Source organism: Pezoporus wallicus, unplaced genomic scaffold, assembly GCF_028554395.1.
Source record: "Pezoporus wallicus isolate ANWC-B61680 ecotype Strahan unplaced genomic scaffold, APGP_CSIRO_Pwel_v1 scaffold_3294, whole genome shotgun sequence".
Lineage (NCBI taxonomy): Eukaryota > Metazoa > Chordata > Aves > Psittaciformes > Psittacidae > Pezoporus > Pezoporus wallicus.
Genome location: NW_026635478.1, coordinates 11,734,452 through 11,749,275, shown reverse-complemented (window position 1 = coordinate 11,749,275; position 14,824 = coordinate 11,734,452). Strand labels below are relative to the sequence as shown.

At 41.6% G+C, this 14,824-nt stretch overlaps 1 long non-coding RNA gene across 1 annotated transcript; it reads left to right on the top strand.

The window, feature by feature from the left end:
- The first annotated feature begins 10,260 nt into the window (after positions 1-10,260).
- On the top strand, positions 10,261-14,521 carry LOC130609353 (uncharacterized). The gene is made up of 3 exons (XR_008974767.1): positions 10,261-10,909; positions 11,929-12,082; positions 12,998-14,521. It is a non-coding gene; the product is annotated as an uncharacterized LOC130609353 (long non-coding RNA).
- The last annotated feature ends 303 nt before the right edge of the window (positions 14,522-14,824 follow it).

Below are 14,824 nucleotides of genomic sequence, written 5' to 3'. Positions count from 1 at the left end.
CTTACTCACAAAGCAGAGAGGAATAGCAAAGCAAACTCACTACAGACTTTGGAGAAACACAAAGGCACTTCAGGTTTTGTGTGCTCAGTTAAGACTTCTGGTAAAATTTTAAACTAACCTTTCTCCAGCTGTTTGGTTTCTCAGAAAAATCTGTGTGCATCTATGCAAAGAGAAACAGAAATGTCAAAAAGAAAATTTAAGATATATCAATATACATATATTTCCCCTCCCTCCCCTAACTTTCACATTCTACAGCAGAAGAAAACAATCCAACTCTAGCTGGTCTAACTGGGAGATGGCTTAAGTGTATGGGGAAATTAAAATGGGATGAAGCTCCATGCTCTATTTTTGCCTCTGCTACTGTCTTTCATGTGTATTTTAAGCTCCTATTCTGCCTTGAAAAACATGCAATTGCACAAGATTAAGTCTATATAGAGCTCCTATGTGGCTATGTATGTTGAACAACCTATTGAAAAGAAATATCAATTGTAAGCATTTAATACTTGGAGTTATGCATTTCTGGATTAGTAATACTTTTTGGATAATCTATGTTACAAACACAATACATAAATGGACAGTGCTTTCTTCTAAACACTGATTGTAATTTCTATTCCTTCTTGGGATGCTGCTTTGAAATCCTTTCACTGAATTCAGCGAATCCAGACTCTGAAGAGGAAGCACAACCCAAATTACAGTTTGATTGAAAGCCCTCTCTATCATGTGACCTGGAAGAAGAACGATTTTAAATGGGGCCCTGAGCAACAACAAGCCTTTGAACAAATTAAACGAGATAGTTCATTCAGTTACCTGCAAGGGCTAGATCACTGCTCGGGTTGGGCTGGGTATCAGTCAGCAGGTGGTGAGCAGTTGTATTCTCTTCCCTCGTTATTTCCCTTATCACTATTATTATTGGTGGTAGCAGCAGCGATTTGTGTTACACCTTAGTTACTGGGCTGTTCTTATCTCAGCCTGTGGGAGTTACATTCTTTTGATTCTCCTCCCCATCCCTCCAGAAGCTGGGGGGGGGGGGGGGGCAGGGGAGTGAGCGAGCAGCTGTGTGGTTCTGAGTTACCAGCTGGGTTTAAACCATGACAGTTCTTTGTGCAGTTAGTTTTTCTTTTCAATTTTCTTGCTTAAATGCCTCAGAGCTTACTTCTGCTTGACTGGCAGAATATCTAAATGAATGGCCCTTGGCAAAATGTAAATACCTGACATTCTGCTCAGGGGCAAGCTATTTTAGCAGTGAAAACAAGGAAATACCTGCCTGAACAATACTGTAAACTGCTTTAAACACTGCTTTAAAGAGTGAATGTAAGTGTAACTAGATACGAAATATTTTTTATCTGTTGAAGAGATTTTTTGTATTCATTTTAAGGAAAAATCTATAATAAGCATTGCCAACATTAGTATTTCCTCTCTGTATTGCCAGCTTCCACAGGGGGTAAACAGAGTCTTGTTTCAGCCAGCTTATGATACCCATATCAGCCCTGATTACTTTGCAAGCAATCCCACTGAGGTAAGTGGGGCTAAATAAGGAGAAGATGTTACCTAAGGTAAAGAAGTTTACAAGTCCCTGAGACAAGAAGGCTGCAGAAACAGGACCTTTGTCCTCAGAAGGGGTCATGTGAGCTGAGGAAGACGGACTTACTTTCTAGAAGGGCTAGGTTACACAGCCAGTGGCATCGCTTGCTTGTGTTAGTGAGCAGTTTAAAATGCCTAAAATGATCAGCTCCCTCCATTCACAGTACCAGAGTCGGACATTTGGTTTCGCCTCTAAGTTACTTCTAAAAATATATTCCTGAAGATGCCTTTTTAATAAAGTTAAACAGGTTTTATACAACTCCCTTTACTTGTAATGTAAAATTACTAGAAGCAAACATAGCCATAAGCTGAAAATTTTTCTACTGAGGAATAAGATTGGATTGAATGTCCCAGGTGCTCTCCATCCTGTGACTCCAGAACTGAAGTGCTCTGAACATGGATGGTTTAGATCTGGGTTTTTGTACCAGAGCTCATTCTGAAACAACTATGGCCAGATTTCCCCAAGGTTTAACCACTGTCCCCTCCTACTGCTGGTGTTGCTTTGGGGACTCCTTGCTCAGGTGCTATTAGGACTTTGCCATTGTTATTTGCAATTAATGACAGAGTCAAGCAGCAAACTCCATCAGTTAGGAGGACATACCAGAAGTAACTTCTCTCAGTATTTGTCGTGCTGCTTGTATTCCTTTTTCACTACAAGAGGCATCAGGACACTGGATTAAATGACCCATTGCTCTGATCCAGTACATAGGTCGTTACAAGTCTATTCAGTGAAGCAGCCTCAAAGCGCTTTACAAGGAGTGCAGATGCAGAAGTGTGTCTCGGAGAAGTGAAGGGACTTGCCAGCAATCTCTGAGCAGACTCCTAGCACTCAGGAGAAGCGCACAGATCTCCCTAGTTAATTTGTTGTGTTTCCTTCTCTTTCTCTTCTGTAGATACTCCTAATTTACCTCTCATAAAGCTCCTAGTTTATGATTTGTTGGTGGTGTTCCTAGGATGCTGTCCCAGTTGTTCTGGTAAGTTTGACATCCCTAAAGTCTCTAGCATGCTCTCTGAGCTTTATCTGTGCTCTGATTCCACGATTACCACCCTTCCCTTATATATTTTTCTGTCTTGCTACATGAAATGCAGTGGAAATGAATAATAACAGAGGCTGTCACTCACAGTGCTAATTATGTTTCAGGTTCTTCAGAGGTCCTGAGGAGTTGCTTCATGATAGTCTTGTTTTCTTCTTCATTTGGCAGCAAATCCAATTACATATAAACTATAAGCCCCTGGACCTTGACACAACCTTTACAGCCCCTTTTATATTGTCTCTTGATACTGCTGTCTCCTGGGTGGCTAGACATATCTGGAGCCACCTATTTGCTCCTGGCTTACTTTTTTTCTGTAAAATGCTGTATTCCCTCTGTAAGAGATCTCCAGGTTCAACTGTAAGTCTGTGATTTTGGACAACAGAGTCTGTAGAACAATCTGTTTCTGGGTTTACATTCTTCTGCACCTAAAGGATGGATATGATTTAAAAAAAAACACCACAGTCAAAAAAAAAACAACAAACAAAACCACATTTTCAGAGTACCCATATATGCTAATAAAAAAATCTAGAGCCAAAAGGAAAAAGAAAGCTCATTCAGTTCTTAGGTAAGGTTTCCTAACATTTCTCAGGCTGAGAAGCAATGACCTTGAAGGGAGGACCAAAGGGAACTTAAGTCTGAATACTACAGTTATCATTTAAGATAACGGAGCTTTCATACAGATTTCTGACACTGTGACTGAAACAAAAATCTGCTACATGGTCAAAAGAGTAACTGGATAATCGAAAACACCATGAAAAGAAATTATCAGCCGAGGTGTGATCATTAAATACTTTGGAGCTGGGTATACACAGCACACAAATATTACCCTGACATGGAAGTCAGGACAGAGTAGATTTCACTGAGAATAGGGCCGAAACATAACTGGAGGAGGAAATGGTGCTGAAGCAAATGGGCAGCCAAGATAGGCAGGGTAGAGATAGATGCAACATGCTGTGAGACAACATCATATAATACTGCTTGTGCTATGATTGTGCCTGGAAATCTCAATCAGATTGTGTGATCCAAAGCATAAAATGCCATTCACCCCAAAAGGCATTCTCCCCAAAAGCCTATAAACCTCTATAAAACAGTAAAACTTTTTGTTCCAGATGGAGTTTCCACTGACTTTTAGGGGGAAGCTCCAAGTAGAGCTAGAGCAAAAGATATCAGTCAGGATAATAAACATTACTCTGACACTCCCTGACCTGGCTAGCTAACATATTTATTCCTCCAGAGCACAAACCAGAAAGATGTCATCAAAGATAGATGCCAAGAAAGCCATCCAATTGTATTTCTCTGATTTTCATTTTCTACCTGAAGGAAACAGTAGATCAGTACAAGCTGGGCCACCTCTGCTGTGTTGCTCAATCTTCAGACCATTTGGAAAGGGATCAAGGTAATTGTGAGAGTCTGCATACTCAAGGTGGGAGTAGCAGCAATAAAGAGCTTATATGAAACTCAATTAATAGGAAAGCACCCTTCATTTCCTGACCCAGACACCTGAAATAGGTGAGGGTTATACTATTACCAGTGAGGGCAGCACAATGTAAACAATACAGGCATGCTTAGTAACATAGTTAAACAACCTCAGTGTTTATATATATATACTCATATATATACATATATACTTATGTTTATTACACATATACTTCACAACTGCTTATTTAAGAGATGCTGCTATACCTTGCATCTTCAGATAGAAATACCGATAATGTTTTACAACATCAAATGCTACCTTAGAAGACATCAGTGAAGAACAGGGGTCTAAATAGCATAAAACTCCCAGAACCAGTATGTTCGAGAACCTTAACAGCCAGAAGCATTCAGATTTTCTCTTTTTATATTTCTGTGATGATAGAACTAGTGTCATTTTGCATGCTGAAGTGCCATCAGTTCTATAAGGAGTAGGCCAACCCCAGGATTACAGAGCACTCTTTGAAAGAGTCCACTATGTCTCATTCATACAGTAACCCAATCTGATTCAATTTCTTTTTTACATTCACTAACGAGATCATGACAGAATTCACTAAAGCTGTAAACCAGACTTCCAGCACATGAGTAGCAGTGGGAACACGAGCTGGAGATGGCGTTCCTAGACCTGCTCATTTTCCTTTGTTAGTCTGCACTTGAAGCTGCTTAATGGCACTGCCCTGCTGCTATAAATAAACAGGCACTCACTTGACCTTGACAGTTGTTTTTAGCTAAAATAATACTGCTTTGAAACTGGCAGAGGCATAGTAGCTGCACATGCCTGCCATCCCCTGCAGCCAGGCACTCAGCTGGAATTGAATGACCTTCAGCCTTGCTCTGAACGTATGGCTTCACAACCGGCTCATGCCAAGCTAAGAAGGGTTAAAACCAAAACAGTACATGTCCCTACCTGCTTTTCTTGTGTCACTGTTGGACTGAAAATTAATATTTTTCTTTTTCCTCTGTGATTCAGCCCACTTTTAGAGTGAAGGGATGGAAAAATGCACTTCTAGGATGCAATGTGTTTTTTTCCCATAATAGACATTTGTATTAGAACAGATGAATCAACATAACACCTTTTTTTTTCTTCTTTTGCCATAAGGTGACTAGACAGCTCTAAGACAATGCTCTGTTTATCTAAGGGCAAATGAGAAAAATCCTGACCATTAAAGTATGTATTCATCACCCCTACATTTTCCCAATGGGAATTTTCCTAAGCCAGCTGACCAGAACACGTTACAATCCTAGTGAGAGGTATGCACACACCCCTCCAGGCACTTCATCCTCTTAGCCTGTATTTTAGGATTGGTAAAGTTGCCCTCAGGATCAAGTGTCATGTGCTGATATTCTGCCATTAATGACTGTAAGGAGCTGTGTTTTCGCCAGTTCCATAGGTCAACAGCTGACTATTGAGCAAGCTCAGGATGGCCTCTGTCACATCAGATTTCAGAATCATGGCGTCAGCTTCATGCTAGACTGATCTTTTGATGGGCACTTTCATCCACTGAGCAGCCATCCACGGAAGCAAAAGCTGTCCAAGCCTAGTGCCCACAGGCATTTTTCAGGGCAAAAAAATAAAAGGAAGAGGGCTGGGCTTTTTCTGCATATTTTTCTCTGCTTTCCTTTAATAGCTAATTGAAATTTAGACAATATGACAGTTCAGAAATGGTACATTAAAAGGCAACTGCAAAGTTGCCAGAAGTCACAACTTACTTTTTTGCCATTTACTACACCAAAATTAAAGCAGTGCCCTGATCTACTATTAGAAGGGCCACCACCACAGTAATATTAATTTGAAGCTTGTCAGAATATTGCACTATACCAGCAGCACTTCCTATATGTAATAATGCAATTGTGCCCTGGTATAACTATTCTCTATCTACACATACTCAGGCACATGCTAGATATCAAAGGTGGTTTTGTTGATAGAGAATGTTTTATATTCAGAGGTGACATAAACTGCCCCAGAAACAAAAGGTGGAGGCTCTACAAAATGAGCCTCCACCAAGAGAACTGTCTGGCATACTTTCTCAGTCTAACTGCACTGCCAAATCCTTTCTAGCATTGATGAAGTCTTAGCATTGGCGGAACCGGAAGAAAAGAATTAGTGCAGAAAGTAACAACAATAAGCAATTGATGATCATTCACTCTCACACAGCTTGTTCAGTTGCTATTTAGAACTCTTGACAGCAAAAAATTACCTTGTACAAGGGACAGATGCCAAGTTCCTTTATTACATGAAGCAATGTTCAGGGATGGGGGGCTGTGAATGTCCTCTTCGTATACTTACCATCAGAAGGCAAGACGGTTTAATTATGTTTTGCACAATGATGAAACAACTAAAGAGAAAGCTGAATGTAATCACCTCTGTATTAACCGAATTTGAAAGGTAAGCACCATATCCCCTAGTCAATCCAACAGCACCAATTATATTAATTTGTAAAATAATACAGGCAGATACAATACAATTTGAAATTTGTTAAGCAGCATCACATAGTCAACATTTTCGATTTGCAATAGGTTTGAAAAAATGAGTGACTACAACATGCATCACCTCTACTGAGGAAAAGTAAACAGTAAGTTTAGGATGTCACATAGTTGTAAAGAGCTTTTAATCTACTCACTGATGTAGAAATAAATAAACATGGCAATCGCTAAAGACGACAATGAATAGAGTGCCAATCTGTGACTAAAGGGATGATTTGGAAAAAATGGAGGTGGGGGTTGATCACCTATCACCTAATGTTCATTAATTTTTTGTCTTCAGTTCTATGAACTTTTCAAAATAGGTACAATAATGGCCTCCAACTTTCAGGCACAGAACCAGTCCAACCAGGCAGAGCAGTCACAGGACAGGTCACTGTCACACAAACTACAGTTTTTACCTGCTTTCAGAATGCATTTTATGCACAATACTTATTTTTTTAGTCTTTCAAAATAAACCATTTCTAGTTGCACCTTTGTAAGCCAAAAGCCCCCATCATCTAACACTTACCCTTTTAATCTATTAACTTTAATTACTATTCCAAGTCCTGACCAATAAAACTAAAACCCAGGCAGGGTAAATTTCTGCCTACTTTTCTTCAGGTGCCAAAAAAGCAAATCAACAAATTACAGGGAGCTTGTGACTTTCTAAATTTACCAATCTCCTGCTGCCCACATGTCTCAGCATTACCTAGTAAGTTTACAAGAAGACATGGATTTTATGAGTACAAGCTAAATGTGCCCAGTAAATCTCAGGTACATGCTAAGTCAAAAAATGATGTGCTTATCTAACCTAGCTGGTGTTAGCTGATATTACTGCTAGGGCTGATTATACTATTCAAGACAATTTACAAAGTTGATGTGCATAAGTTATTATTAACAGGAAGTGCTGGAATTACAACACCAGGTACAGGAAAAGGTATTCACATAGATTAAATTTAGTTGAGTAAAGCTAATCCCCATCTCCAGCTCCTTCTGTGGTCTATGGAAATGTAAGCTGCCCTGGAAGGCATCTCAGAGCACAAGCTTAATTCAGGCTGAAGTTACAGGAGAGGCAGAGATCTGATTTAGTGTTTCTCAGTCACAACAAAAGGAAAGGACTCTCCTTTCACATGCTCATCCTGGCCCTTTTTGAGCTGTCTCTGGTGTTTGCTGGGCACTTCACTGAACACAGTCAGTTGGCTAATGAACAAAAACTACTCAACAGAAAGAAAAATCATAGTTTTCAGATTATTTAATGAGCTGAACTGGCTCACAAAGAGATCAGGGAAGCATCAAAGCTGATGGGTGCAAGGGGTGAGCTGGGGTGGAGGGCAGATTTCTGAGACTTGCCTGTTCCTGCAGTGGGGAGCTGGTCCTTTGACTCAGGTCTGCTGGGTAAGGTCACCCTTGGTTGCTATGTAAATGGAGAGCTTTATTGATGGAAGTGGCTGTATTGGGTTTATGTGGTAAGGTTTTGGTAGCAGGGGGACTACAGGAGTGGCTTCTGTGAGAAGCTGCTGGAAGCTTCTTCTATATCTGACAGAGCCAATGGCAGCCAGTTCCAAGATGGACCTGCCACTGGCCGAGGTTGAGCCCATCAGTTATGGTGGTAGCACCTCTGGGATAACAAATTTAAGAAGGGAGAAAAGTTAGTGCACAAGAGCAATTGCAGCCAGAGAGAGGAGTGAGTATATGTGAGAGGAACAGCCCTGCAACCACTGAGGTCAGTGCAGGAGGGGAGGAGGTGCTCCAGGCACTGGAGCAGAGATTCCGCTGCAGCCCGTGGTGCAGCCCATGGTGAGGCAGGCTGTGCCCCTGCAGCACATGGAGGTCCGTGGTGGAGCATATCTCCACCTGCAGCCTGGGGAGGACCCCAACTGGAGCAGGAGGATTCCCAAAAGAGGCTGTTACCCCGTGGGAAGCCTGTGCTGGAGCAGGGCAGTCCGTTCCTGAAGGACTGCACCCCATGGAAGGGACCACAGTGGAGCAGTTTGCGAAGAAAGTTTGTGTATGACTGTCTCCTGTGGGAGAGACCCCACACTGGAGCAGGGGAGGAGTGCAAGGACTCCTCCACCTGAGGAGGAAGGAGTGGCAGAGACAACATGCGATGAACACACAACCCTCATTCTCCATTCCCATGCACTGCTGGCAGGGGGAAGGAGGTAGAGAATTTGGGAGTAAAGTTAAGCCCATGAAGAAGGAGGGGTGAGGGGAAGGTGTTTTTAAGATACGGGTTTATTTCTCATTGTCCTACTCTGATCTGATTAGTAACAAATTAAATTATTTTACCCAAGTCAAGGCTGTTTTGCCTGTGACTGTAATTGATGAGTGATCTTTCCGTGTCCTTACCTCCACTCACAAGCCTTTCATGATATTTTCTCTCCATTGTCCAGTTGAGGAGGGGAGTGATAGAGCAGCTTTGGTGGGCACCTGGCTTCCAGCCAGGATCAGCCCATCACTGTGGCTTAAAAGAATCCCTACACACTCTGTAATTTCCCACCCCTGTTCTCATGCTGTTGTCACTGCCGTGGGGCTGGAAAAGAAACTGATAGAAACGATCTCCCTGCAAACAGGGATTTGCTTTTAAGCCAGTGCAATCACAGCAATACTGATAAGACAGCAGCAAACAGCGATGAGCAAACAGCGATGCAGAATTGGAAGCTGCCAACACAGGGCAAAAACATCACAAGCTGGCTTAGTTTCTAAGTCAGCATCTCTTACTATGCCCTAAATTGCTTCTGGAGCAATTCTGACTATGGTGGGGGGCTGAAAATGGCTTCCCCAAGCAAGAACTAGCATTTGGAGAAGCCTCCATTTATTCACTCCCTGTAATGGGAGGGGTACAAGTCATCTCCAGGCTTCTCGCTTAGCTGCAAGTCAGAAGGTCAAAGCTGGGAGTCTGTGTTCCATGCAGACAGCAGTACAAGCCTGTGGTGGGTGAGGGGTGCCTGGACGAGGTGGCATGAGCAGTGAGAACATGAGCTACATCTTAAACTTTATTTAGGGCTGACTAGCAGAACTGAGGAACAGTTTCTGTGCCTTGTTTTCTTTGGTTAGAAGAGAGGGGTGCCAGTATCCAAAATAACGGTACTTAGATGGAGCCAGATAGCCAGAAAGCAACATCTTCTGATCCCTACTGGTTCGACCCAGCTTTGGAGCAATGAGTTTGCACTGAAATCCTCCAGGTCACATTACTGAATTCCAACCATGAGGAATTTTACTGGCTCTTCTTTTAGTATATGGTATTGGTGTGTGCTAAAGGAAACAATAGTTCCTCACAGTTACTAAAAAGAATCATAGAAATTATAAGTGGGCACCTGTTAAAGCAAATAAAATGTATTTGTCACAGTCATCCTAAATCTCATGGCTCACTTTGCCTACAGCATTAGCAGTTCTAGCTTAACAGTTGGACTTGTTGTTTTTAAAGGTCTTTTCCAATCTAAATGATTCCATGATTACAAACCAAAGTGGGAGCTTAATTGGTTGAGTAATTAGGTTATGGTTTATTGTTTGAAGGACAAGATTCAAAATGTGTCCATGGATGTCTTACCTGATCGTTGTGTATCACCCTCTAGGTCCACTACTGGAAAATGTAACCCCGTTGGCTTCATGTGGGACTTGCGTCTGTCCTCATTCTCAGCAATGGTATTTTTTATCCTGCAAAACCCTCTAGCCACAAGAGCAGATTAGCAAACACAAGGGGCACTCTGGACTCACAGCATAGCCCTTTTTCTCAGCATGCCACCGTCCGTGATTTTAAAGGCAATGAATTTTATTTTCAGACTCTGAAAACTCCTTCCTTTGAAATACGGAAAATCTCTCAGTAAGATCAACCTGGCATAGATACTTGCATACCTTCATGACCAAGCCCACCAGGCTGACAGAGAGTGCTAAGCAACCGTGCCTTCTTCAGGGAGCAGCTCCTGCGCTGCTGCCACTTGTCACCTCTCAGGACATACACTGCTCAGGTGAAAGAAGCCGTGACTGAGGACACTCCAGGAGTCTCCCCAGCATTCAGATACACAATGACACACTGCATCTGCCCACAGTTCTCTCTCCACTCCCCATAAAGCCAACACCATCAAGGGTAGGATGTTCCCCCACACCACCTTATTGCTTTCTGCCAACTTCCATCAACAAATCTCTGCCACCATGAGTCCCCAGTGGGTTCAGTGTGAAGTGTCTCTCTCCTAGCCTTCATAGGGGACTTGGCTGTAGGGATAAAGCCAAACATTCCTCAGTACCAGGAAACATGTTAAATAATGCTCACTGGAAGCTCAGTTGTGTTCACAGTATTTCCACAAAGCTTGCTCTGTGAACTGCAGAGCAGTATGGGTCCAGAGTGCAGTGTGGCAAAGGTGAGTTAAGATATCAGTGGATTCTTTCCAAATAGGAGAGAGGTCGATCCTTGACCCTTAACTTCAGCAGTCCAATCCAAAGGCAGTGGCTGGAAGCCAGTGGCTGTACTAGAGAGAATGGGCAGAAGTTTGTTTTTGTTAAACAGGCAAAAATGCATTTGATCTGTCTTCAGAATTACAGTAATATCTAACAAGGTAAACTGTAGGATCATGTAAGTGAGTGGGTAGGTGGAAGGGAGTGGGAGAGATAAATACGTTCTTTGGCAAAATTCAGCAAGCAACGTCCAGACGTGGGGAATTTAGATAGTATAATATCTTCTCCAAGCACAAGGTGCATACAAGGAAACCTGGAATCGACTCCTAAAGAGGCAGTAAGTCCTGCAGTTGCAGAACTACTTCAGAAGCCATTAAAGAGATATGTGTGTTTCTATGTGAAGCACTATTGAAAAACTCACGATAACATGATACAATATACTATACAGTACTCCTATAAAAATCTTTGTACCAAAATAAATTGTGGTGGCACATGCCACCCTTCAGGCAGACATGCTACAGTATGTGATTACAGGGGGTGATTGCACTAATGTGAAAAACTCTTCAGCATAAACATGTCCTTGCACTTAGAGGTGTTAGGGTGACAAAGCCATAGTCACTTCTTCAGACATAAAATCCATACATAAAAATCTTAGGACTACTACATTTTCTGAGAAATGCAGTAGTTCTACCAGTTCAGAGAAAATAAACTGTCCTTGCTGTACGGAAATTCATTTACTGATAAAAATCATTGTCTGTATGTCATACTAACTTTTGATTCTATGTAACTTTGCTTGCATTTGAAAGACACTGGCTGAACGGTTCTTGTGGAAGACAGACTTCTATTTGTTCATGAATGGTGTACGAACTGGATCATAACAGAGTAGAAAATGTTTCAAAATATTTCTCAAATAATTTAAAGATGAAATTAGAAAGGATTTTTGACAAAAATTCTTTAGGATGTTCCTTCCTTTTTTATTTTTAAGATTATATTTCACCAAGATAAGCAGAACAGAGAACTTTCCCAACAGTTACACTGTACAGTGGGGGGAAGAGGGAACCATGGTGCAAGGATATAAGAGTCACTGAGGACATGGGATGGAGGGAAGGTTCTTCGCCAGAGCCACATGTGAATATCATGTAAGCGTGGTGTTGTCCCATTTCTGACTTATCACTTTATTTAGGAGCCGATGTTTCTCCTCAACTTTTTAATGAGCCAGAGCTCTCAATGCAGTTTTGTTGTTACAAACTTAGTGCTATTACTTACCTCACTGCAAAATTTTATAATCATTTTCCCCCTGACATTAAAGAAGTTTATTAATCAAGATCATCACATTTCATTCCTTTTGCAAGATAGTCCCAAACACTGGAACACAGACCCCACTCCACTGTGATGCTAGTTCACAGGAAGAAGCCCCATTTGTTCACGTGCCGTGGCTCCCAGTTACACTTTCTTGTTCAGCTTCTGCATGTCTGTGCAAGCAGCCAGAGACTGCAAGCATCTACATACGCAAGTACCCTGAAATAGAGGGCAAATCAAGATTACTTTCAAAAATGCAGGCTATTATGACAAGTTAATAAGAAAGTTTCATTTAAAGATTTCCATCCTCTTACCTTTCCCACCAACACTTGGGAACTTCAACTGCAGGTGATCACTGCGCAAACTTGTGCACACACACGAGATGCTTTTGTTTTTTGTTTTTATCAACTACATTATAAAGCACTTAACTACTGAATGTGTTATCTATATAACATTGTATAATCTTTAAGCAAAGATTAAACAGAAATTAGGCCCATTGCCAAAAATAAGAAACTGTTCCTTCAAATAAAACTGGGGTAAAAGAAGCTTTCAACTGCCACTCCAAGGTAATTTTTGTTTATTGTGTGATGAAAAATCCACATGAACAAGCACAGAATTTAAATATAGGAGGACCAGAATTTTAATTCAGCATCTGCCATCATTGTGTGCATTAGCACTTCTTCATTTCCAGGGGATGAATTCAGTTCTCTACATTTTGCAAAGCTGGACAACTAATTCTTCTTTCTCCCTTAGAGCCATGTGAAATAACACTTGGAGAATACCCATCCTGCAGTCTGATGACCTGATCTACCAGCTCTAACAAAGTGACAGAAAGCCATCCTTTACCTTATGTGCTCCTGCCACCAGGCTTACATCCCATGTTCTTGTGCTAATGGGTTCCTTCCCTTCCTAGGTTACATCTGTCATGACGTCTACTACCATAGGACTACAGACATCACTAGACCCTGGCTGTCAGAGCATCAACATTTTGCTGTTGGAAAGAGTTCCATCAGTAGAGTTCTCAGTTTCCAATCAGGTTTAATTTTGGGGAAAAAAGAAACAGAATGGAAACCATATCTACTTTCATGTGTTTTGGGAATATGATGGAACAGATACAACTAGTGAAGTATCTTGACTTATCTGATTATACACTTTGTATATAAGCAAAAAGTTAAACCTGATTAACATGTACACACAAAAGCTATGTTGTAATAGTATGAAGGTTACCAGGCAAATTTATTTAGACTGTGTCCCTTAACATGAGGGTTTGTTTTTCCGGAAAACTGCGCTTCATCAAAAATGCCAACATTGCCAAACTAGAGCTGAACTTTGAAACTGTGACCTGTCACCAGGAGACTTCTCCTGTGACTTTAGGGAGATCTTTTCACCTCTCTGTGCCTCAGTCCTCTGTTGTCTGAAACAATAAATAAGTAAATAACAAAAAGCAGGAAGAGGGAATAATATTCAGCCATCCTGCAATTGCCTGGTCTATTTAGATCAGAAGGGCTTCAGGGAGGGGATTAAGTACCCTGTGCTTTTAACATGGTGAGCAAATCGAAGGCTGATCTGAACAAGGGCCTAGGAGAGCTGTTGTGGCATGTGGTAAATGGTCCAGTCTGCCTTTAAAAGCTTTAAGATTCTTGCAAATAAGAAAGTGGCATTTCCTTCTCAATTCCAAATACTATCATGGTAACTGATTGTTGAACGTGCATAAGGACAGAGAAGGATCCTGTCCAAAGAAGACATTATGCAGAGGTGAGTGCTCCTCACAACAGGCACTGGCAGGACAAGCATGGCTCCTTGGTTCTGTTTCAGAAATGAAAAAACCTTGCTCTGATCCTTCCCCACCCTCTCCTGTACCTTTCCTTCTCCCTTCCCTCTTCATTTTCTTGAAGTTCAACTGCGCATGTTTCCTTTGTGATTATACAGGATAGATTTTCTTACTCTTGCATTTTACTGTGATTATTATTTACCTCCAGCTCCCATTTCAGCTGCAGTTACCGAAGTCTTGAATCTATTTTCTTACAGCAAGCTTCTACCTGAAGTGTCATGTGGATGGCTTAAGTCATTTCTTTCCCTCCAGGGGACCCTTTGCAATGTCAAACAATGTAAAGAAGAGAAGTAGGCCATGGTTAAGTAGTTACTTAAAAGCAGGCCTCACCCTTTCCTCACCACTCATGCTCGCCACTTCTCCCCGCGCTGGCACCAGTGTTTGTTTGGCTGCTTGGCGAGCCAGAGGGAATTAGTCCAGTTACTAATGTGGCAAAATACCTGGCAAAAAACATAATAAAATCAATGCAACCTTAAACTGGCCAGAACAACAAAAGGTAGCCATAGCCTTAGACAAGCAGCGCTCAGCGCTCTGCCTAGTTATGTTTAACCCAGTGACTTATCTGGGACGACTGAAATCTACTGTTCCCTCTTGTGAGAGGTGATGTGTGATGAGGAACCTAAAGTTTTCTTTTATTTCCCAGTGAAACTAACTATATACAATCCAGAGTTTTGCCTCTACTTTCTTCCTTTAAAGCTAGAAACGTTACAGCATAAAGGAGAATACTGCTCCATTTCGCATGTGTTGGTCC